The 25848-nt window shown below is 38.1% G+C and overlaps 1 long non-coding RNA gene across 1 annotated transcript; it reads right to left on the minus strand.

The window, feature by feature from the left end:
- Nucleotides 1-68: 68 nt before the first annotated feature.
- LOC133651501 (uncharacterized) lies at nucleotides 69-25237 on the minus strand. Its single transcript, XR_009826424.1, has 3 exons — nucleotides 25095-25237; nucleotides 8187-8260; nucleotides 69-114 (listed from the first exon to the last, which is right to left on the minus strand). It is a non-coding gene; the product is annotated as an uncharacterized LOC133651501 (long non-coding RNA).
- Between the last annotated feature and the right edge of the window lie 611 nt (nucleotides 25238-25848).

Consider the following 25848-nt stretch of genomic DNA (forward strand, 5'->3'; position numbering starts at 1 on the left):
TGAAAAAGAGCACCCATGTTGTCTGGGAGGAGTGGAGTTTTACATTTTGCATACAGTTTTTGGTGCTCACCTGTTGCTCACAATACTCCATAATTGCTCACATGTTTCGTCGTCCTACGGAAAAACAAGAACACAATTGGAAAAATGTTTGAGGGGTTTTTGGTGGGTTTCACTTCCAATACAATACCGATATTAACCCCATAAGAAAGGAGTCCAATTGTAAGTACATACCTTTATAATATATAAAATAAATAAATGTACTCTGGCATATGCTGTTGAGATGTTTCATGAGAGCAGAGTGTGTGTGCCTTTATTGTAAGTGTACATACTTTGAATTTTTAAGTGGTGAGAACAGTGGTAGTTATGAAAAACACTCACCGATTTACTGTCATTGTAAACATTACTTTTTCAAAAGTAACTCAAGTTGCTTGTTTCTTTGCAAAAAAGTAATTTAATTACTTTTTAATAAATGTAATTACTAGGTAAAGTAATTAACGAGTTACGTAAAAAAAAATCTGTACATTTTTTTTGAACATCTTGAGATGTTTCATGAGAGCAGAGTGTGTGTGCCTTTATTGTAAGTACATACTTTAAATATTTAAGTGGTGAGAACAGTAGAAGTTATGAAAAAAAAACCTCACCTATTTACCGTCATTGTAAAAATTACTTTTTCAAAAGTAATTAAAGTTACTGGTTACTTCGCAAAAAGGTAATTGAATTACTTTTAACAAATGTGATTAATTACTAGGTAAAAGTAATGTATGCGTTAAAAGAAAAAATGAAAAAAACTATGGCATATGCTGTTGAGATGTTTCATGAGAGCAGAGTGTGTGCCTTTATTGTAAGTACATTCTTTGAATTTTTAAGTGGTGAGAACAGTAGTAGTTATGAAAAACACTCACCTATTTACTGTCATTGTAAAAATTACTTTTTCAAAAGTAACTAAAGTTGCTTGTTTCTTTGCAAAAAAGTAATTTAATTACTTTGTAATAAATGTAATTAATTACTAAGTAAAGTAATTAATGCGTTATGTAAAAAAATAAATACAATTTGGCATATGCTGTTGGGATGTTTCATGAGAGCAGAGTGTGTGTGCCTTTATTGTAAGTACATACTTTGAATTTTTAAGTGGTGAGAACAGTAGTAGTTATGAAAAACACTCACCTATTGTTACTTTGCAAAAAAGTGATTGAATTACTTTTGAATAAATGTAATTAATTACTAGGTAATGTAATTAATGTGTAATGTAAAAAAAAAAATCTGTAAAAAATCAAGTACATCTTGAGATGTTTCATGAGAGCAGAGTGTGTGTCTTTAAAAGTAAAAAATTAACTCAGATGTGTTTGTTAGCTCAGCAGCATATTAGTTAATGCTAACGACGCTAGCGTCATTACTTAGCACCCAGAAATATGCATGAAAACACTCCTACAGACATCACACATGGGACGGGATGGGATGTTATCATGCTAACATTATTATTAGAGATGTCCGATATTATCGGCCGATAAATGCTTTAAAAGGTAATATCGGAAAGTATCGGTATCGGTTTCAAAAAGTAAAATGAATGACTTTTTCAAACGCCGCTGTACGGAGCGGTACATATCCGGTAAAACATGGACGTCTAGTATACTCTGGACTGAAGCTGTGTGCCTTCATTGTTTTTGTAGCTGTTGTTTTGAGGCAAGTTTAAATTTTTGAAAAAAAATAATGCACTTTATGAAAGTCAAAGTATAGTATTTCCCATAGTTGTAGTGGGTATTAGGATTATCTCAGGGAGAGCATGTCCCAAATTCCAAGCTGCTGTTTTGAGGCATGTTAAAAAAAAAAAGTACTTCAATAATAAATATGGCAGTGCCATGTTGGCACTTTTTTCCATAACTGGAGTTGAAGTTGTTCTTTTATTTTGGAAAACCTTGTTTTTGATTGATTGATTGAAACTTGTATTAGTAGATTGCACAGTACAGTACATATTCCGTAAAATTGACCACTAAATGGTAACACCCGAATAAGTTTTTCAACTTGTTTAAGTCGGGGTCCATGTTAATCAATTCATGATAAAGTTACATTGTTTAATGCATCCAGCGGGGCACCACAACAGAATTAGGCATAATAATGTGTTAATTCCACGACTGTATATGTCGGTATCGGTTGATATCGGAATCGGTAATTAAGAGTTGGACAATATCGGAATATCGGATATTCTGCAAAAAAGCCATTATCGGACATCTCTATTATGCTAACATTAGTATGCTATCGTTTTATGCTTTTACTTGAGCTAATTTTAATCTTTTGAACCTAAAAATTCAAAAGGTTATTACTTGGGGCCATCGTAGAGGTACGCTAACTTTTCTTATGTCATAATGTTGACGTTAGCCTGCTAATGAATGCATTGTGCTAGCATTTTAACAAAAAAAAAAAAAAAAAACTAAAAATCATGGTATTTGATATTTGCCGACATATTGGATACATATTGCATGTTAGCATGCTAACATTAGCAGGCTAAAAATGTCATGCTAACATTTTATAAAAAAAAAAAATAAGAAAAAAATCTTGGATTTTGATACCTGGCACAATATTAGAAGTATGCTCACTTCTCACATGCAAAAAATGTTAATGCTAGCATTTTATGAAAAAAAAAAAAACCCCTAAAAATCATGGATAGAAGTATGCTCACTTCTCGCATGTTAGCATGCTAACACTAGCATGCTATAAATTTAATGCTAGCATTTAAATAAAAAAACCCCCCTAAAAATCAGGAATTTTGATACCAGCAACATCTTTGAAGTATGTTCACTTAACATGTTAGCAAGATAACATTAGCATGCTAAAAATGTAATTCTACCATTTTATTTAAAAAAACAAAAAACCTAAAAATCATGGATTTTGATACTTGGCGCCATCTTAGAAGTATGCTCACTTCTCACATGTTAGCATGTTAACATTAGCATGCAAAAAATTTAATGCTAGCATTTTATAAAAAAAACCAACCTAAAAATCATGGATTTTGATACTTGGCGCCATCTTAGAAGTGTGCTAAAAATGTTATACTAGCATTTTATTAAAAATGTATTCAATTGATTCTAAAAATAATTGACTTTGATAATCGTTGCCATCTTAAAATACTGCTAACTTTCCCAATATTATAATGTTAACGTTATCATGACGTGACGTTTTATGCTAGTATTTCAGCTAATTGTATTTATTCGAACCTAAAACTAATGGATTTTGATACTTCCGGTTGAAAGCACAAAGAAATAAATAAAAATCCTCTCACTTTAAAAAAAAAAAAAAAAAAAAAATTATGTGCGTCAGCCAAGGAAAAATCCATAAATTAGCCGCCCCTTCTTATCAGCCGCAGAGTTCAAAGTGTAGGGAAAAAAGTAGCGGCTTATAGTCCAGAATTTACGGGGCATGTTGTTTGCTGTGTGATGTTGCCTCTTTCTAAGTTCATGCTAGTGCTGCTTGTTGCTTTCATTAGGAAAACGTTACTTCCTGTTTTGATTTGAAAGTTGTTTTTTTTAAAACATTTTTTGTGAATCATGAATTGATTTAAAATTTTTATAAATATAAATCGCAATTTGGACGGTTGATTATCAGTATCGGCTCATTTCTTAATGTGGCAATAAAAATAGATTTTATCATCAAAAACAATTAATATTTACACACAAATTGGTACTGTTGAGTACCAGTATCGATTCCCAGATAGCAGAAAGTGGTACCGTATCGGTTCAAATGTGAAAAGTACCAGCCCTATGGTATCATTCAGCAGATGTAGAGATGCAATAATGAGCCTGCAGCGTGATGATGGATTGGTGTTCACTGTTCAGCTTCTGAATCATTTAGCGCCAGAAGAGTTTTAGTCAGCGGTCACAAGCTAAATGTGGGACAAGTCTTAGCTAGTTATGCATGTGTGCACTGCTCCACTTTCTGCCCTTGTCTGGAGAATGCTAACATTGTATGCTAGCATTTTAGCTACTTTTGTCTGACACTTAGCGCCATCTTAAAATGATGCTTGTTGTCTTTCTAATGTTAGCATGCTAACATGTTATGCTAGCATGTTTTTTAATTTTATTCGTTTGAACCTAAAATTAATCTTCAAAGTATGCTAACTTTTGCCATGTTATCATGCTAATGTTAGCATGCTAACATTTTATGCACGCTTTTTATCTAATTTTATTTGTTTGAATCTAAAATTCATTGATTTTGATACTCAGCGCCATCCTAAAAGTATGCTAACTTTTCTTATGTTATCATGTGAACGTTAATATGCTAACTTTAGCGTGCTTACGTTTTATGCTAGTGTTTAGCTAGTTTTATTTATTTGAACCTAAAATACACAGATTTTGAAACTTGGCGCCATCTTTGAAGTATGCTAACTTCCTATGTCATTCTAATGTTAGCATGCTAACATTTTATGTTGGCTTTTAAACATTTTTTTATTCGTTTGAACCTAAAATTAAATGAATTTGATACTTGCCACCATCTTCGAAGTATGTTTATGTTCTACGTTATCATGCTAATGTTAACATGATAACATGTTATGCAAGCTTTTTATCTAATTTTATTTGTTTGAATTTGAAATTGATTTATTTTGATACTTAGCGCCATCTTAAAAGTATGCTAACTTTTCTTATGATGTCATTCTAATGTTACTATGCTAACCTTGGTATGCCAACATTTTATGTTAGTATTTAGCTAATTTTATTCATTTGAACCTTTTAATCAGGGATTTTGATACCTGCCATCTTTTAAGTATGCTAACTTACTATGTTATAACATTCATTGCAAGATTTTTATCTAATTTTATTCATTTGAACCTAAAATTAACTGATTTAGATACTTGGCGCCATTTTAAAAGTATGCTGACTTTTCCTATGTAGTTTATCATGTTAACGCTATTATGCTAACATTATTATGCTAACATTTTATGATGGTATTTTAGGTAACTACATTTTACTTGTACACATTTTCAATGGGAGACAGGTCTGGACTACAGGCAGGCCAATCTAGTACCCGCACTCTTTTACTATGAAGCCATGCTGTTGTAACACATGTTTTGGTATTGTCTTGCGGAAATAAGCAGGGGCGTCCATGATAACGTTGCTTGGATAGCAACATATGTTGCTCCAAAACCTGTATGTACCTTTCAGCATTAATGGTGCCTTCACAGATGTGTAAGTTACCCATGCCTTAGGCACTAATACACCCCCATACCTTTACAGATGCTGGCTTTTCAACTTGGCGCCTAGAACAATCCGGATGGTTCTTTTCCTCTTTGGTCCGGAAGACACGACATACACAGTTTCCAAAAAATATTTAAAATGTGGACTCATCAGACCACAGAACACTTTTCCACTAGTCTCTTAGATGAGCTCGGGCCCAGCGAAGCCGGGGGCGTTTCTGGGTGTTGTTGATAAATGGCTTTCACTTTGCATAGTAGAGGTTTAACTTGCACTTACAGATGTAGCAACAAACTGTAGTTACTGACAGTGGTTTTCTAAAAATCAGGTATTTTGATACTAGGCATCATCTTTCAAGTATGCAAACTTCTTCTATGTTAGTATGCTTTTTGATTGATTGATTGAGACTTTTATTAGTAGGTTGCACAGTGAAGTACATATTCCGTACAATTGACCACTAAATGGTAACCCCCGAATAAGTTTTTCAACTTGTTTAAGTCAGGGTCCACTTAAATTGATTCATGATACAGATATATACTATCATATATACTATCATCATAATACAGTCATCACACAAGATAATTACATTGAATTATTTACATTATTTACAATCAGGGGTGTAGAGGGGGATGGGGGGGGGGGTAGGATATGGACAGCAAGTAGTGGACATAGAGAGAGAGAGAGAGAGAGAGAGAGAGAGAGAGAGATCAGAAGGCATAAGAAAAAGTATCTGCATTTGATTGTTTACATTTGATTATTAGCATTTGATTATTAGCAATCTGGGGAGGGTGTTAGTTTAGGGTTGTAGCTGCCTGGAGGTGAACTTTTATTGCGGTTTTGAAGGAGGATAGAGATGCCCTTTCTTTTACACCTGTTGGGAGCGCATTCCACATTGATGTGGCATAAAAAGAGAATGAGTTAAGACCTTTGTTAGTTCGGAATCTGGGTTTAACGTGGTTAGTGGAGCACCCCCTGGTGTTGTGGTTATGGCGGTCATTTACGTTAAGGAAGTAGTTTGACATGTACTTCGGTATCAGGGAGGTGTAGTGGATTTTATAGACTAGGCTCAGTGCAAGTTGTTTAACCCTGTCCCCTGTCTTCCACCTTGAGCCAGCCCACTTTGGAGAAGTGGGTAGGAGTGAGGTGGGATCTGGGGTGGAGGTCTAGAAGTAACCTGACTAGCTTGTTCTGAGATGTTTGGAGTTTAGATTTGAGGGTTTTGGAGGTGCTAGGGTACCAGGAGGTGCATGCGTAATCGAAAAAGGGTTGAACGAGAGTTCCCGCCAGAATCCTCAAGGTGCTTTTGTTGACCAGAGAGGAGATTCTATAGAGGAATCTCGTTCGTTGGTTAACCTTTCTGATTACCTTGGTTGCCATTTTATCACAGGAAAGGTTAGCCTCTAGAATGGAACCTAGGTAGGTGACCTCATCTTTCCTGGTGATAACAATGTCACCTACTTTTATGGTGAAGTCATTGACTTTCTTAAGGTTGATGTGGGACCCAAACAGGATGGATTCCGTTTTACCCAAGTGTATGGATAGCTTGTTGTCAGCGAGCCAGGTGCAAGTTCTACAGAGCTCAGCACTGAGGATTTTCTCCACCTGTGACTTGTCCTTATCGGATACCAGCAGGGCAGAGTCATCCGCAAACAAAAACAATTCACAGTCGCATGCCGATGACAAGTCGTTTATGTATATTAGGAACAGTAAAGGTCCCAATATACTGCCTTGGGGGACTCCACAGCTCACCGAGAGGGGGGGGGGGGGGACACACAGTGCCGTTCACCTCTACCACCTGCTCCCTCCCCTCCAAGTAAGATTGCATCCAGCTCCATGAGGTTTTGTTAAATCCGATTGCTCTGAGCTTATCCAACAGTATAGCGTGGTTAACGGTGTCAAAGGCCTTCTGAAGGTCCAGCATGACCATGCCGCAGTATTTGCCCGCGTCCACCTCATGTTTGATGTGGTCGGTCAGATAGAGAATGCATGTGTCAGTGGAGTGGTTAGTTCTGAAGCCGGATTGGAATTTGTACATGAGTTTATTAGTGGCAAGGTAACTATCGACCTGTTCATAAACTATTTTCTCCATTACTTTCGAAATGGAACTGAGAATACAAACAGGTCGGTAGTTGCCAGGTTCCAATTTGCTTCCTTTTTTAAAGAGGGGAGTTACTCTTGCTATCTCAAAATCTTTTGGTTTTGCTAACATTTTAGGCTAGCGTTTTGGCTAATTTTATCAGTTTAAACCTAAATAATCGGGATTTTGATACTTAGCGCCATCTTAGAAATAGGCTAACCTTTTGAATTTTATCCTGCAAACATTAGCATGCTTAGGTATTGTACTAGCATTTTAGCTAATGTTGTATGTTAACACCATATGATATTGATTTTGATACTTGGCGCCATTTTAGAAGTACGCTAACATGTCCTATATTACCGTGCTAACATTTCCCTGCAAATGTATTGTACTAGCATTTTAGCTAATGTTTAGCCCTAAAAAACTTGATTTTGATACCTGATGCTGCCATCTTAGAACATTACGTAGAACAAGTTAGCATACTTTGAAGATAGCACGCTGCTTATATATTTTATTGATTACATAATACAGAGAGTGCAATTATTACACTGTAAAATGTTTGTTATCACATTCCTTAATTCTCCATGCGTTGTCTGACCTCATAAAGTACTTTTTTTGTTTGTGTAATCGCACAAAGGCTGCTGGCGTGACCCCACGAGGCAGAGACGGCAGGCGACGTGCAAGTAAAAGGCACGTAATGAGGGCGCACCAGCATGTGTGTGACAGCAGATCGCAGGGGAGCATCGAAAGGAAGGTCACACTGGTAGATAATCACTAATCAGGAGGGTTTAAGGAACAGGCGATCTACCTAATCACTCATCAAGAGCAGGTGTGGAGAATCAGTGCTCAGGTGGCTGAGCATGAGGGCAGGCAGGAAGTGGAACACACACACAAAAAAAAGGAAGACCAAAATGACTTGTTGTCCATACCTGGTGTTTGTCACTGTCATTTTCTGTCTGCTGCTTGGTTGCTCTTCTCGTACGGCACTTCTTCTTCCTTCTGCCTGCACGCAGTGACAAGTACATTCCGACTCTGACACTTTATTGTCACAAATGTTTGTGAATGTTGCCATGGAGACGTCCCCATCCCGCTAAGGCGTCAGGTCATTGTGCTCGCGTGAGAGACACAAATGTTACATTTCATGTTCGTCTTTACGGACGTGCGGGAGGGTGCATGTCTCGCCAAAAAAACGGCTTGGCACAACCTTTTTTTTTTAAAGTACCATTATCACTGGGGGAGTAGATGGAAAATGAATGACTAAGTCTGCTACTCGCACACACTGACACAAGAAGGTATCCGCTAAATGCCCGCTAGCATCTTTGATAAAGCATCACATCAAATTGATCCTAATTACCGTGCAGTCCCTGAATGCCACAAATTTTCTGCCATCTTGTGGACAAAGTGAGTAAATCAGATCAAAGACCCTTGAATGTATTTAGAAGTCATAGCACAGCATTTACTTATACGACAGTCCAAACAACCTTCCCTAGTCATGGTCCAATTTAAAAAAAAATTAAACTCACATAAAAGTCAACACTTGGTCACACATAACACAACCTACTCACTGAACTTTGTGGATATTATGAAAAACTTAAAAAAACACCATAAACAATTTCTAAATGACACTTATTTAAAGCCATTATAGTGCATGATGGGAAGAATGCAAAACACACTTATCCATGTTTAGCACATTTTAGCTGCTTGATATTTCTGATCGATTACAAAACTTTGTTTTAATATCCAAATATATATATATATATATATATATATATATATATATATATATATATATATATATATATATATATATATATATATATATATATATATATTCATTCCTGGGTTGTACAATTTGGTACCAAAATGTATACCAATACTTTTACAAATAAAGGGAACTGCGAAAAAGTGCCAATTTTGGCTTTATTTTAACAGAAAATCTTACAATACAATAAACGTTTGTTTCCTATTGTACTCAAGGAACAATTTTTGAAGGTTATATATAATGTAAAGTTAAGGGCATTAAAACACATTGGGCTTTTCTTGTTGCACTCAAAGAACAATTTACAATTTTCCATATGTACAAACCCCAAAACCAGTGAAATTGGAACGTTGTGTAAATGGTAAATAAAAACAGAATACAATGATTTGCAAATCCTTTTCAACTTATATTCAATTTAATAGACTGCAAAGACAAGATATTTAATGTTCCAACTGAGAAACGTAATTTTTTTTTTAGCAAATAATCATTTAATTGGAATTTAATGGCAGCAATACATTGCAAAAATGTTGGCACAGGGGCATTTTTACCACTGTGTTACATGGCCTTTCCTTTTAACAACACTCAGTAAACGTTTGGGAACTGAGGAGACCAATTTTTGAAGTTTTTCAGGTAGAAATCTTTCCCATACTTGCTTGATGTACAGCTTAAGTTGTTCAACAGTCCGGGGTCTCCGTTGTGGTATTTTAAGCTTCATAATGCACCACACATTTTCAATGGGAGACAGGTCTGGACTACAGGCAGAATGTGGCTTGGCATTGTCTTGCTCAAATAAGCAGGGGCGTCCATGATAATGTTGCTTGGATGGCAACATATGTTGCTCCAAAACCTGTATGTACCTTTCAGCATTAATGGTGCCTTCAAAGATGTGTAAGTTACCCATGCCTTGGGCACTAATACACCCCCATACCATCACAGATGCTGGCTTTTCAACTTTGCGCCTATAACAATCCAGATGGTTCTTTTCCTCTTTGGTCCGGAGGACACGACGTCCACAGTTTCCAAAAAACAATTTAAAATGTGGACTCGTCAGACCACAGAACGCTTTTCCACTTTGCATCAGTCAATATTAGATGAGCTCCTTGTTTGTGAATGACTGAGCATTTCATGGAAGCTGTTTTTATACCCAATCATGGCACCCACCTGTTCCCAATTAGCCTGTTCACCTGTGAGATGTTCCAAATAAGTGTTTGATGAGCATTCCTTAACTTTCTCAGTCTTTTTTGCCACTTGTGCCAGCTTTTTTTAAACATGTTGCAGGCATCAAATTCCAAATGAGCTAATATTTGCAAAAAATAAAGTTTACCAGTTGGAACATTAAATATCCTGTCTTTGCAGTCTATTCAATTGAATATAAGTTGAAAAGGATTTGCAAATCATTGTATTCTGTTTTTATTTACCATTTACACAACGTGCCAACTTCACTGCTTTTGGGGTTTGTAAATGTTATGTATCTACATGTGCACAGCAGAGAAGCTGTTAACTCATGAGAGTAGCGTAGTAGCGTACACTACAGTATGTGTTTTTGTGAGAATGTCACGTGTTGGCTGAGTGAAGTCAGTGAGTGAGTGGGTGAGTACAGAGAGACAGAGGAGCACGTGCACTGCGCAGTAAAGTGATGAATAGGTCCGCTTGTGTCTTGCAAAACTAATAATAAAGCAACCAAATTGTCACAAATTGGCGGCCTTGAATTCTGACCGGAAAGCGGATCTTATCAGACCCATTGTGGAGTAAGCTGAACTGAAGGGAACGTGTGCCCTGTGCTCCTCTACTACGGTCTGCACCGGAGCAAACAGCAGGACAGGTGTAACAACTACATTACCTGTCACGTTTTATAACACCTTTTTTCCCCAAGGCATTATAGTACCGATTTCAATCAATTAGTATCACGGTACTTTATTAGTACCGGTATACCGTACAACCCTAACATATACACACATATATTTATATATATATATACACACACACACACACACACACATACACACACTTACATACACATATATATAGTTGGGACACCCCTGCGCTAAAGCTTCAATGTAAAGTCGCGCTGATCGATCCAGATGTCGATACTATCGATATCTAGTATAGTATCAGTACATAAACGTACTGAATACAAAAGTGATAAGATGAATCATTTTTTCCCCCTTGTAATTGGTTGTGTTTGTTATTGTTTACAAAGTAATAGAGGAAGTCTCTGGATGCAGGAAGGCTTTGAAGGCAAAACCCGAATGATTCAAATGTTTTTGTTTACATTTTATTTTGTTAAATAAATAATTTGCAATATTCAATACCCCAAATTTAATGCATTGATTGTGCTGTACAACAATACAAGCAAATTTAAAGCTTTATAAAAATGGGTTCTTGTGTTTACTTTCGTTACTTGCTATTAAACACGTTCAGTTTTATAATCTTTGGTCAAAGTATCAGATCGGTACTCGAAATTGGATCAGATCTGACGTGTGACAAGATGTCCCAATCCCACATGACAAGGTTTTCTACTTTCCTGTGCTTAGAATTGTTTCCTGTCCTGGTGCTCTTATTTTGCTTGTAATTCCTGTTTGGTCTCTGCGTTTTAAAACACCTTTACTTTTAATTCCTTGTCCTGACAGCGCAGCAGTTCTTCGACGTTAATTTGATCTATTTCAGGGGTGTCTGACTATTTTTTTTCAAGGGTCACGTCGCAAGTAAGCTTGTAAGCTTGTAAGAGTGAAAAATACATGTTTATACATGATTGCTTATGCATTTTTTTTTTACATAATGCGTAATGTCGCTCAGTCACCTGAATTTTATCGTACAATTTACAGTATTTTTATGGTATATTACTGTAAATGTAAAAATTATTTTTTTACATAAAAATTTGGGCAATGACTGAGCAGCCCGTTTTTTTTTTTTTTTTTTTCATACAATCATGGTTGTTTTGCTGTATATTACTGTAAATAGAAAAAATGTACGTAAAATTTTAGCAACAGAGCGACGGTTTTTCTTTTTTTGTTTTGTTTTTTTAATCGTAAAATCTTTGGTTGTAGTTTTTATTTATTTTTTACAGTTTTGTAAATGGAAAAAAACCGGTACCATGGCTTTTTCAGGGGAAAACTGTTTTTTATGGTAAAATTCTGGCAACAGAACGGCTAGTTTTTTTTATCGTAAAATCTATGATTGTTGTATTAGCACAGTATTGCGGTACATAGAAAAGCGGTACTATATTTTTTTACGGTAAAATTTGTTAGTTTTTTTTAAAAAAATCTTAAAATCTCTGGTTGTTTTGAGTGTACGACTGTAAATTCTGGCAACTAAGCAGCCATTTTTTTTTCAAATCGTAAAATCTATGATTGTTATTTTTTTAAAGTGTTGCATTGGAAAAAACGGTACCATGGCTTTTTTTTTTTTTTTTTTAATGTCCTGCCCAGCTTCTCGGGCAAATCATATAGCAGATGTAGATGCCCATATCGGCTGTTCAGATTTACTTTACAAAAGAGAAGTGTAGGATACTTCTCTTGTTGCCTTATTTGTATTTTGACTTTATTAAATGTATTTATATTATCATTTGGTGCAGCCGGGCCGGAGCAGGAGGGGATAGAAAGAGAAAAAAAGGAAGACAGAGGGGGGAATTGTGGGGACAAGAGGGGGATAAGACAGAGACAAAAACAACAACAGCAAACACAACAACAACAGAGCAACATCAGCAAATACGACATGTACAAATATGATGGTAAAAGTAATAGCAAATAAGCAGTTAGCGAAAATAAAAAATAATACAGAAATGACAATGAGCATTATTACACTAAAAATGGAGCAATATGAATACCAATAGAAATAGTGCTATTGATAATAAACAATACCAATACTTTACCTTTATTATCAACAATACAATTGTTCAAATGCAACAATAAATATACGTAATGATAACTTGAGATACGAAAGAATGCAGAAAAATGGAGGGGAAGAAAGAGAAGCAACCTACATTAACCTTGTAGATTGTTATAGTAACAATAGGTTAAGCTTTGTCAGTGTGCCATGTGTTATACCCAGTTTACCCTAGGGCAACAACGTTAATATATGTTTGATGAAACGTGATTATGTGCATGAGTGTATGTGTGCATATGTACTTGTATATGTACAGTATGTGTATATGTGTGCTTGTACAGTGAATGTTTATGTACAGTATGTGTATATGTGTGTTTGTACAGTGAATGTATATGTATAGAATGTGTATGTGTGTGTTTGTACAGCGAATGTATATGTACAGTATGTGTATACAGTATGTGTGTTTGTACAGTGAATGTACACTACCGTTCAAAAGTTTGGGGTCACCCAAACAATTTTGTGGAATAGCCTTCATTTCTAAGAACAAGAATAGACTGTCACGTTTCAGATTAAAGTTCTCTTTTTCTGGCCATTTTGAGCGTTTAATTGACCCCACAAATGTGATGCTCCAGAAACTCAATCTGCTCAAAGGAAGGTCAGTTTTGTAGCCTCTGTAACGAGCTAAACTGTTTTCAGATGTGTGAACATGATTGCACAAGGGTTTTCTAATCATCAATTAGCCTTCTGAGCCAATGAGCAAACACATTGTACCATTAGAACACTGGAGTGATAGTTGCTGGAAATGGGCCTCTATACACCTATGTAGATATTGCACCAAAAAGCAGACATTTGCAGCTAGAATAGTCATTTACCACATTAGCAATGTATAGAATGTATTTCTTTAAAGTTAAGACTAGTTTAAAGTTATCTTCGTTGAAAAGTACAGTGCTTTTCCTTCAAAAATAAGGACATTTCATTGTGACCCCAAACTTTTGAACGGTAGTGTATATGTACAGTATGTGTATGTGTGTTTGTACAGTGAATGTTTATGTACAGTATATGTATGTGTGTGTTTGTACAGTGAATGTATATGTGTAGAATGTGTATGTGTGTGTTTGTACAGTGAGTGTATATGTACAGTATGTGTATATGTATGTTTTTACAGTAAATGTATATGTACAGTATGTGTATACAGTATGTTTGTATAATGAATGTGCGTGTGGATGTACGAACTTTGAGTGTGTAAATATGTACTGTATTTGTATATGTATGTGGGAGCGTAGGTATCTATGTATGTGTGTATGTATGTGTGTGAGTATATGTGAATTTGCATGTACAATACATTTGACTCCCAGTGTGTGCGGGAGCCAGAGTACGGCCCCAGCCTCCCCGAGAGCCCATCCCACAGTAGGTACCATGGCTTTTTCAGGGGAAAACGGTTTTTATTATAGTAAAATTCTGGGGACAGCAGTTAGTTTTTAAAAAAAATTCGTAAAATCTATGATCGTTTTATTTGCACATTACGGTAAATAGATATTTTACAGTTAAATTCTGGCGACTGAGCGGACAGTTTTTTTTTATCTTAAAATTGATGGTTGTTTTTGTAATGTACTACTGTAAATAGACAAATGTAAGTACAATTCTGGCAACTAAGCAGACATTTTTTTTAATTGTAAAATATATCGATGTTTTTCTTTTACAGTTTTGCATTACTATAAATGGAAAAAATGTACCATGTCTTTTTTTAAGGGTAAATTTTTTTCTTAACCTTAAAATGTATTGTCATTTCTACAATGTTCAATTTAATTAATAACTTGCTTTGAAATTATAAGTCAATCAGATATTTATTTTTATTTTAACATAAAAAAGTTGTAATGTATGGTAATGTAATATTTGTTACATTTGGAAACACAAAACTAATAGTTGATTATTATTATTACAGATTAGAACTACTTTCCAACCTTAAATTCATAAAAATGTAACTAGCATTACATTATTAACATGAACAACATGATTACAGATTCATACATAAGTGAAGCACATATTTGATTATTTTGATTTTTTTTAAAATGGAATGGATGATGAAATAATATTTGTTGTGTTTTAGATAACATTGAATACAAATATATGCAGGTGAATGAGGTACATATATTTTTTTTCTGTCAAAACAGATAAAACGAATACATTTATTAAAAAATGATTAGTATTCTGTTGACACATTATTTCCAGGCATCATAAAACAATGTGCATTGAGTTTGACACCTGTTTTCTATATTGTCCCACCTCTTTCCCTCTTTCAGTGTTCATTTATTATTTAGTGTATGCCAAAGTGCTCTGTTGCTTCTGAGTTCCTGCTTCTTTTGCCTGGTTCCTAATCAAACGACCTTCTGCGTGTACTTCGCCTGCCTTTTCTGCGCCCTGGGATCACGACAAGAGCCGTATTGACCACACGCTGCTGGGTAAAGCTACACCTTTTGAGGTTACACTGACATAGATGGCCAAGACCTATACATAGATTTTCATATTCCACTTTAGAAGTTCCAGTAATAGTTGGCCACAAATCAACATTGTCAGCCACCTGTTCCCTGCCCTGTAAATAATCTGTGCACTGTAAACCAAAACCTTTGTCACTTCTGGCCAGGGCCGCCCCTCCTTATACGCTCATTAGGCACTCTAGCCCTGGAACCCAAATGGGGAGTTAGAACCAGCAGCTCGCTAACTTACATGATTTTTCCCTTAAGTGCTACGGTCACGGTTGTTTACATTAAAAAAGACCCATGGGGCCGTGGTCCAGCACCTGGACCCCTGGCAAGGCCCTTGATGGTGGGTCCTATTTTACATGTAAAATGTCAATTAACAAATAACCCCTCGGGAAAAAAATAGTGGAATCAGCAGGCCTTTTAGAAAGATCGCAGCATGTAGAAGGAAGTTACGACTGTTATAATTTTCCGCCACAAGGGGGCGATGTTGGTGTCAATATCAACATCACGTGGTGCTCAGACCCCAACCTCAAATCCTCACATCAGTTTGGAAGGAGATCTGATCATCGAAAGTGAAGTAAAAACAGTCTGATGGGTGATGGCTGTTTTTTCTTTTTTAAACATTTTTTAAATTTGTTTTCAGGCAAAAATAGAAAACAATTGAACAAATGCTGTTTTTTCCTCCAACAAGTAAAATAAAAAAAGGAAAAAAATAGTAACAATAATAAATAAAAATAATTATGATCAAAATCTGTAAATCTTAGGTTCAAACAAATAAATTATAAATAAATAGTAATAGTAAGTAGAAAAAAAAACTAAGGACAGCTTCATTACTGAATGGGCTTAGAGAGATCTAGCAACTAACAAGCACACAAAAGGCCCATCAACCACCCACATCAAGTGTGTTTCAGTCGGTGTTAATTTGGAGATCAGTTTCACCGAGACACCTCTGAAAGGCACCAATTTTGCGTTCTTGAGACTTCTTCACGCGCCCTGTCATGGTGGACCCCGAAAATATGTTGAAATTTGAATATTTATTCGACACAACATTGGAAAACATTAACAGAGGCTTCCCAGAGGGTGAGATAACTCCTGGAATTGACTGACTTAGAATGGCCAAAAGTATAGATGTGGGTGTTCAAGTTAAAGGAAACGGCTGTAACGTTTGCTGTGGTCTGGAACAACATGGCACAAACAACTATCAGAAATGCAGCCAATATTACATACAGATAATGTGTCATGAGACATGCAAATATAAATTAAATACGCAGAGGACATAAGAAAAGGAAATAAATGAGCTCAAATATACCTACAAACGAGGCACAATGATGCAATATGTACATACAGCTAGCCTAAATAGCGTGTTAGCATTGATTAGCTTGCAGACATGCACTGACCAAATATGCCTGATTAGCACTCCAACAAGTCAATAACATTAACAAACCTCACCTTTGTGCATTCAGGCACAGTGTAAAAGGTTTGGTGGACAAAATGAGAAAAAGGAGTGGCATAAAGTTCTACATGTAAACAAACTACGGTGAGTTCAAGGCCCGGCCGAATGGGTAGGAGAAAACGGCCTGCGCCAAATACTCTCATCAGTGAAGCATGTTTAATATAAACAGTGGGATTTCTAACAATTAGGAAGGTTTGTCCTACTACAGAAACCATATTCAAACAAAATATATTTTTTTCCTTTCATCTTTTTCCATTTTCCTACATTTTTCAAAAAGCTCCAGGAGCCACTCGGGCGGCACCAAAGAGCCTTAACCCATTGGAGCCTTGTTTTTAGATGTTAATGACGGCTTTTCTTCAGATTTTCTGTGTTTAAATCCTATTTCTTTTCTGCGCTTTTTTGTACAGTTCTCCCCCAGGCTTTGTTTTGCTGTGCATTTTCACTTTTTCCAAGACATTTTGCTTGAAATTTCCCCGATGTTGTCCTTGGTCTATCAATATGCTCGCCTTTTACAACCTTCCCGTGTTATTGGTACTTGCTCCACACTCGGGGACGGCGTGGCGAAGTTGGTAGAGTGGCCGTGCCAGCAATCGGAGGGTTACTGGTTACTGGGGTTCAATGCCCACCTTCTACCATCCTAGTCACGTCCGTTGTGTCCTTGGGCAAGACACTTCACCCTTGCTCCTGATGGCTGCTGGTTAGCGCCTTGCATGGCAGCTCCCGCCATCAGTGTGTGAATGTGTGTGTGAATGGGTGAATGTGGAAATACTGTCAAAGCGCTTTGAGAACCTTGAAGGTAGAAAAGCGCTATACAAGTATAACCCATTTATCATTTATTTCTTTACTTCTGTGAACAGTCAACATCTCATGCAACCTTCTTGAATAACTTTGATAATCCTCTCCTTGGTCTAAATCTCTCGTGTTGGAGCCTTGATTCATGTCAATGCACATGTTGCAACAGCTCGCCCAAATGTGGACACTCCTTTTTAACTGCAGACTCGAACACATTTCATCTGACGCGGGCGTTATCTTTGGAAATTAACATTTACAGGGTGATTCCATAATTTTTTTTTTTTACAGAAACTGTTACTGACTATGACAGTTTTTCTTGATTTTACTGTTTCTTAAAGCCAAAAAGTTGCTATAAAAAATGACTGTAGTTTGTGTCATGTATGTTATCTGCTTTTTTTCCCCGACAAAATATAACCGTTTTCTCTGTTTTGTCATTGATTGTGAAAGGCTATTTTTTCAAAGCAGTGGCTATTTTGGGATAATGCGTGCGAAAGGGAGCCGTGGAAAGAGTGTGAAATTTAACACCCGTGACCCACTTGTCTCGCCCTGTTGTGTTGTCTGACGGGTAAAGTACACACGTCACACCTGACTGACACTGGTGTTATAAGAGCTGATTGCAGGGTTTTGTGTTGCTGTGTGAGCGTACAAGCACACACTTCCTGTGAGAGCCACTCTCCTAAGGCGCCAGTTTTGCAGGAAAAAACAAGAATCACTATAAATAGTAAAACTGCATTTTTGTATTTGTTTTTTAATGCACACAAGGGTCAGATGGTCGGTTAATGTCTTCTAGGGATGGGTACCAAACCCAATACTTTTTTTGGCATTGACCGAATCTCGCCGGTCCTACGTGAAATCAAACGCTGCCATGTTTCCGTACCTGGGTTGCGCGTGACGTCACCCCCTACTTGCCTCTTCGCACATCAGCAGCACTGAGAGACATACTTGCCAACCTTGAGACCTCAGATATCGGGAGGGGGCGTGGCTATGGGCGTGGTTAAGAGGAGAGTATATTTACAGCTAGAATTCAACAAATCAAGTATTTCATATATATATATATTTCTTTTTTAAAATGTATTTTATTATACAGAGATATAAAGAAATACTTGAATTTCAGTGTTCTGCAGGCTATCCAGTAGATGGCAGTATTGTCCTGTTTAAGAGTGTCACAACATTGCTGTTTACGGCAGACGAACTGCTTTACGGTAGACTAAACGTGACTGCTGTTGTTGTCAATGTGTGTTGTTACTGCGCTGGGAGGACGTTAATGAAACTGCCTAACAATAAACCCACATAAGAAACCAAGAACTCTCTCTCCTTGTTGTGCACTCTACTCTCTAAAAGCCGTATATGTTATAACGTAACTGGGCAGGCAAGCTGTTTGTATTGTGGGAAAGCGGACGTGAGAACGGCTGTCCCCACTCAGGTCCGCATTGAGCTGGAGGGGGCGTGGCCTCCAGCTCCGGCTGAATACCGGGAGTTTGTCGGGAGAGGCGCTGAATACCGGGATTCTCCCGCTAAAAACGGGAGGGTTGGCAAGTATGCTGAGAGCGGACCTCGTACCTCTTGGTAATGTTGCCATTTTCAAAGCCAACAAAGAAAAACACTTAATTAAAGTAAGGCCTTACTTTTCCAAAAATGCACTAGCTTGATGCTTTAGGCTTTGCTACTGATTAGCATTAGCACTTTTACATGGCAATTTTAACGCCTCCAAATTTGTTAATGAGAACTACAACAAAGATGCACGTTACATTCAAACAGCTGGTGCGTAATAAGTACAATACTTACAGTATTATGACTTTTTAGGGTGCAACAAAAAATATACACTACTGCCATCTACTGCAACTGTAATTGGAACTCAAAAATGTGATAATAAAACAAGATATAACAACTGGACAACAGTGGACCTCGTACCTCTAGGTAATGTTGCAATTTTCAAAGCTAACATAGAAAATGACAAAAAAAAAAAACCCGCTTTAAAGTAAGGCTTCACTTTTTCAAAGAAGCGCTAGCTTGACGCTAATATACATTGGCTTTGCTACTGACATGCTACTGATTAGCATTAGCATTTTTACATGGCAATTTTAACGCCTCCAAATTTGTTAATGAGAACTACAACAAAGATGCACGTTACATTCAAACAGCTGGTGCGTAATAAGTACAATACTTACAGTATTATGACTTTTTAGGGTGCAACAAAAAATATACACTACTGCCATCTACTGCAACTGTAATTGGAACTCAAAAATGTGATAATAAAACAAGATATAACAACTGGACAACAGTGGACCTTGTACCTCTAGGTAATGTTGCAATTTTCAAAGCTAACATAGAAAATGACAAAAAAAAAACCGCTTTAAAGTAAGGCTTCACTTTTCCAAAGAAGCGCTAGCTTGACGCTAATATACATTGGCTTTGCTACTGATTAGCATTAGCACTTTTACCTGGCAATTTTAACGCCTCCAAATTTGTTAATGAAAACAACAAAGATGCACGTTACATTCTAACAGCTGTTGCGTAATAAGTACAATACTTATAGTATTAACACTTTTTTGGGCGCAACAAAAACAAAAACTATGCACTACAGCCGTATAATGTCTTGAAAATGTAATTGAAAGTCAGAAATGTAATAATAAAACAATATATAACAACTGGACAGCTCATTATTAAATTGCAATAAACAATTAGATTTTATTATTTAAATTTAGATTTTATTAAAATAATCAATATTTATCAACACACACAAAAGTACCAAAAATTTGTATCGTTGAGTACCGGTATCGATTCCCACGTATTGGGTTTTGTTACCGTATCAGTTCAAATGTGAAGTGGTACAAATAATATTCTAGGAACAAATTCTGGGGGCTTGTCCGGGATCAGCCTTCATCTAAATTGGTGAGTGAAAATAGAATTTTACTGAGTTACATATTTGTCTTAGTGCAGGGATGCCCAAAGTGGAGCCTTTGGGCCAAATTTGGCCCGTCGTGTCATTTTGTTTGGCCCCCCCAAAGGGTGGCTAACAAATTTAACACCTATTTATACGGACTTCTTTCAAGCTGCACAATCATTGATGGCAAGTCCAATAGACTACACTGAAAAAAGTCAGTAGATTTGACCTATAACCCAACAGGTCAGTCGCCAAATAATCGGCGGGACAATTTTTACACTTAGTTAAGCACTGTAGAAACAAAGACCGTAGATTTAACGGTAAAAAAAGCAGGAGCTCAGTCGCCAGAATTTCAAGGTTAAAAATAACAGTGGTACTGTTTTTCCATTTATAGTGATGCACTTAAAAAAAAAAAATACTGTATGTTTTTCTCTGAAAAACTGGCAGCTAAGTCGCCAACATTTTACTGTAAAAATAAGAGTGGTACAGTTTTTCAATTGACATAAGACTGTAAAAAAAAAATACCGAAGATTATTCTGCAAAAACTGGCAGCTCAGTGGACAAAATTCTACCGTAAAAATTAGACTGGTACCATTTTTCAATTTACAGTAATGTAATGTTAAAAAAAAAAAGCCATAGACTTTACATTAAAAAAAGTAACAGTCATTGTAAATTTTACGGTAAAATTCTAGTAACTAAGCTGTCAGTTTTTTGTTTTTTTTTACTGTAAAATGTATGATTTTTAATTTTAATTTTAATTTTACACAGGCTAACTCAGGGGGTCAGCAATCCGCGGCTCGTGAGCCGCATGCGGCTCTTTAGTGGCGCCCTAGTGGCTCCCTGGAGCATTTTTAAAAAAGGATTGAAAATGGAAAAAGATGAGGGAAAATTTTTGTTTTTTGTTTTAGTATGTTTTTTGTTGGACAAACATGACACAAACCTTCCCAATTGTTAGAAAGCCCACTGTTTAATATTTTTGTGTGTATGCTTCACTGATGAGAGTATTTGGTAAACATAGTTTTGTCCTACTAATTTCGGCGGTCCTTGAACTCAACATAGTGTGGACTGTGATGCAACAGTTTGTTTACATGTAAAATCTTCCACTCCTTTGTCTCATTTTGCCCACGAAAAGTTTTATGCTGTGCGTGAATGCACAAAGGTGCGCTTTGACATTGTTATTGACTTGTTGGAGTGCTAATCAGGCATATTTGGTCAGTGCATGCCTGCAAGCTAATTGATGCTAACATGCTATTTAGGCTAGCTGTTTGTACATGTTGCATCAATATGCCTCGTTTGTAGGTATATTTGAGCTCATTAGTTTGTGTGCCGTGTTGTTCCAGACCACAGCAAACATTACCTAGCTTGCCAAAGATTATAATACATCTATTAGAAGACAGTCTGCCATTTTATTTAACTTGGACACACACATCTATACCTTTGCCCATTAAAGCCAGTAATTTCCAGGCGTTATCTCACCCTCTGAGAAGTTTTACTAATGTTTGCCAATGTTGTAAAAATGTGTCGAATAGATTATAAATTTCAACATTTCTGTCAACGAAGATTTGCTTCAGCCTGCGACAGTCATTGTGATAGTAGGCTATTATAGCTAATAGAAACACTTACATCCTGTGCTGTCTTCATTATAAGACTTATACATTCATTTTGATAGTAGGCTGATGTAGCTAACAGACAATTACGTCATGTATTGCCTTCATTATAAGACTTGAGACTTTTACAGTCATTTTTATAGTAGGCTATTATAGCTAATATAGACACTTGCATCATGTGTTGTCTTCATTATAAGACTTATAGAATAGAAAGTACTTTATTGATCCCTGGGGGAAATTCAGCACCACAGTTCGCTCACAATAGACAATAATAATAATGATATATATATATATATATATATATATATATATATATATATATATATATATATATATATATATATATATATATATATATATATATATATATATATATATATATATATATATTCTACATATAAGTGCATTCAAGAAGGAACATATGCATTATACAGTCTGATGGCTGTCGGTATGAAGGACCTCCTGTGTCGTTCCGTGTTGCATTTTGGGAGTCTGAGCCTTCCACTGAACGTGCTCATTCTCTCCACAAGGTCCGAGTGTAGTAGGTGGGAGGTGTTGTCCATAATGGCAAGGAGTTTTGCTAGACTTCTCCTTTCTGACACCACCGCCAGAGAGTCTAGCTCCACTCCCACCACATTACTGGCCTTCCTTACCAGCTTGTCCAGTCTGTTTGCATCCCTCGCTCTCAGCCGGCTGCCCTAGCAGGCCACGGCGTACAAGAAGGCGCCCGCCACCACCAATTTGTAGAACATCTTTAACATCTTTGTACAGACGTTGAAGGATCCTAGCCTCCTGAGGAAGTAGAGGCGGCTCTGTCCCTTCTTGTAGAGTGCCTCAGCGTGTTTTGACCCATTCAGCTTGTTGTCGATGTGTACTCCGAGGTATTTATAATCCTCAACCATGTCCACTTCAACTCCCCCCTTATGGAAACAGGGGTCGCCGGAGTACTCCTCCTCCTCCTTCCCAGGTCCACAACCAGCTCCTTGGTCTTCGTCACATTAAGCTGGAGGTGGTTCTTTCCACACCATGTGACAAAATCCTCCACAAGTGCCTTATATTCCTCATCATCACCATCTTTAATACACCCCACTATCGCAGAGTCATCAGAAAACTTCTGAAAGTGGCAGGACTCTGAGTGATAATGGAAATCGGTGGTGTAGATGGTGAAGAGGAAGGGGGAGAGGACTGTCCCCTGCGAGGCCCCGGTGTTGCTGACCAGCCTGTCAGACACACAGTCCTGCAGTCGCACGTACTGTGGTCTGTCAGGTAATCAACAACCCAGGACACCAAGGGGGCCTCCACCTGCACCATCTACAACTTCACACCCAGTAGCCCAGGCCGTATGGTATTGAAAGCACTGGAGAAAACAAAAAACATGACTCTCACACTGCTCGCAGGCTTGTCTAGGTGAGTGTGGGCTCGGTTCAGCAGGTAGATGACTGCGTCCTCCACTCCCAGTCGGGGCTGGTAGGCGAATTGGAGTGGGTCCAGGTGGGGCTTGACTGTAGGGCGGAGTTGTTCCAGGACCAACCTCTCCATGGTCTTCATGATATGGGAGGTTAGAGCCACCATCCTGTAGTCCGACATGCTGGGTCGCGTGCACTTGGGGATGGGGACCACGCATGAGGTTTTCCATAGTGTGGGGACTTTGTTGAAGATGTGCTGGAGCACACCACACAGCTGTGGGGCGCAGGCACCCTGGGGTTCACACAGTCAGGACCCGCGGCCTTGTCTGTTTGTAGCTTATTTAGCTGTGCATTCACCTGTTCTGCAGACAGACACACTGGGGGGGAGGGGGGGGGGGGGGTGGGTCTCAGGTGATTGGGAGAGGGGGGGGGTTTCATCAAGTTGAGGGTGAGGTGTTAAGTGGGGGGAGGTAGTCATTGGAGTTGGGGGGCTGTGAGGAGGGTAGGTGGGGATGGATTGGTTCGCTGAAGTTGTCAGGGGGCCGGCTGGCATGTCTCGGGGGGGGGGGGGGGGGAGCTTGTCGGAGCCGATGTGTCAAACCTGTTAAAGAACTGGTTTGGGTCATTGGCCCTCTCTTTGTCTCCGTCCACCCCCCTACCCCCCGACGGTTTGAGGCCGGTGCTGGTCTGCATACCTCTCCAAACCGCCTTCATGTTGTTGTCCTTCAGCTTCCCTTCCAGCTTCCTCCTGTAGTTCTCCTTGGCCTCCCTGAGTCTGGTCTTCAGCAGCCCCTGAACTCTTTTCACCTCCTCCCTGTTCCCAGCATTGAATGCCCTCTTCTTCTCATTCAGTAGGGCTTTGATGTCCTTGGTCACCCACAGCTTGTTGTTTGGGTAGCAGGTGACCGTCCTTGATGGGACATTTGAGTCAACACAGAAGTTGATATAGTCTGTGATGCACTCTGTGAGCCCATCAATGTCCTCTCCATGAGGCTCCATGAGCACCTGCCAGTCAGTTACCTCAAAACAGCCCTGTAGTGTCTCTTGGACCCCTTCTGACCACCTTCTCACTGTTATATAAGACGTTTAGAGTACTTTTGATAGTAGGCTATTATAGCTAATATAGACATTTACGTCATGTTTTGCCTTCATTATAAGACTTAAGGTCATTTTGATAGTAGGCTATTATGGCTAATATAGACACTTACGTCATGTGTTGTCTTCATTATAACACTTATATACAGCTTTTAATTTTTTGCGGCTCCAGACAGATTTGTTTTTTGTATTTTTGGTCCAATATGGCTCTTTCAATGTTTTGGGTTGCCGACCCCTGGGCTAACAAGAGAACTATAGAACCTGACGGCCTGTACTACCTTACCTATTAATGGCGGTACGAGGCTAAAGTCCTCACTCGTGTTGCAGTCGCATGTTAAAAATAATTTTCACTCTGGCCCTTGGAGACAAAAACTTTGGGCCCTCCTGTCGTAGTGTTTAACAATAATTTGGAATAGACGGGACTCCATGGCAGAATTCATAATAAAACACACAGGACCGCCCGACTAAACTGTACTTTAAGCTTCATCCATCAGTTTTAGGTGTGCTAAAATGATACTAGAAGAGAATGTACTCACGGGTTGATTCTGCTGGAGAATCTGTGCCGCAAGATGAGCCCGATGCTGGTCAGGACCATCAGCGTGGTGCACATGGTCCCCTGTGGAGGCTCTCCTTCCTGCCGGTCAGGTCTGCAGCGTCGAGAGCCCCGAACAGGAAAAGGCGAAAGTTTGCTGCGTAACAATCGGACTATTCCTGTCTCTCCAGTTGGCCTCGACTCACCGATGGTGGAGATTAGCTCAGAGGATTAGCCGGGATCAAGGAGGGGTTGGATCTGGCTGGCAGGAGCGGGAGGCAAACACTCGCCTGCTGTGGCGGTTTTTTTTACCGCCATGTTGTCAGAACAGCACAGAGGAACAAAGAGCGCACTCACAACAAGGCTATTCTTAAAAAGTATCTAGATTGAGACTTTTGAGCGCTCCCTCTTGGTAAATGTGATTGCTAATGTCGATTAATGCCTTTTAACGCCACCTGTATCTATTTGAAGTATGTATGTATCTCTATACACAGTGTGGCGCCGCTCCACCAGGTTAATATTAATCACCTGCAATACAGCAAATAAACTGCATTTTATTCACATCTTAAGTATCATTAGCACTGTAGGACGAGGCTTAACACGTTACACACCAAGTCAGGAGTAGGCATGCTAATAGCTAACCGCTTAGCTACACTAAGAAATAAGTGCTTAGTCAAGTTTAAGAAGTGTAGATGGAAGTACGTTACAGCAGGAAGTAAGCAGATATTCACGGGAAGTTGATAAATAGATCAACAAGA

The sequence above is a fragment of the Entelurus aequoreus genome, linkage group LG06, assembly GCF_033978785.1.
Source record: "Entelurus aequoreus isolate RoL-2023_Sb linkage group LG06, RoL_Eaeq_v1.1, whole genome shotgun sequence".
Taxonomy (NCBI): Eukaryota; Metazoa; Chordata; class Actinopteri; order Syngnathiformes; family Syngnathidae; genus Entelurus; species Entelurus aequoreus.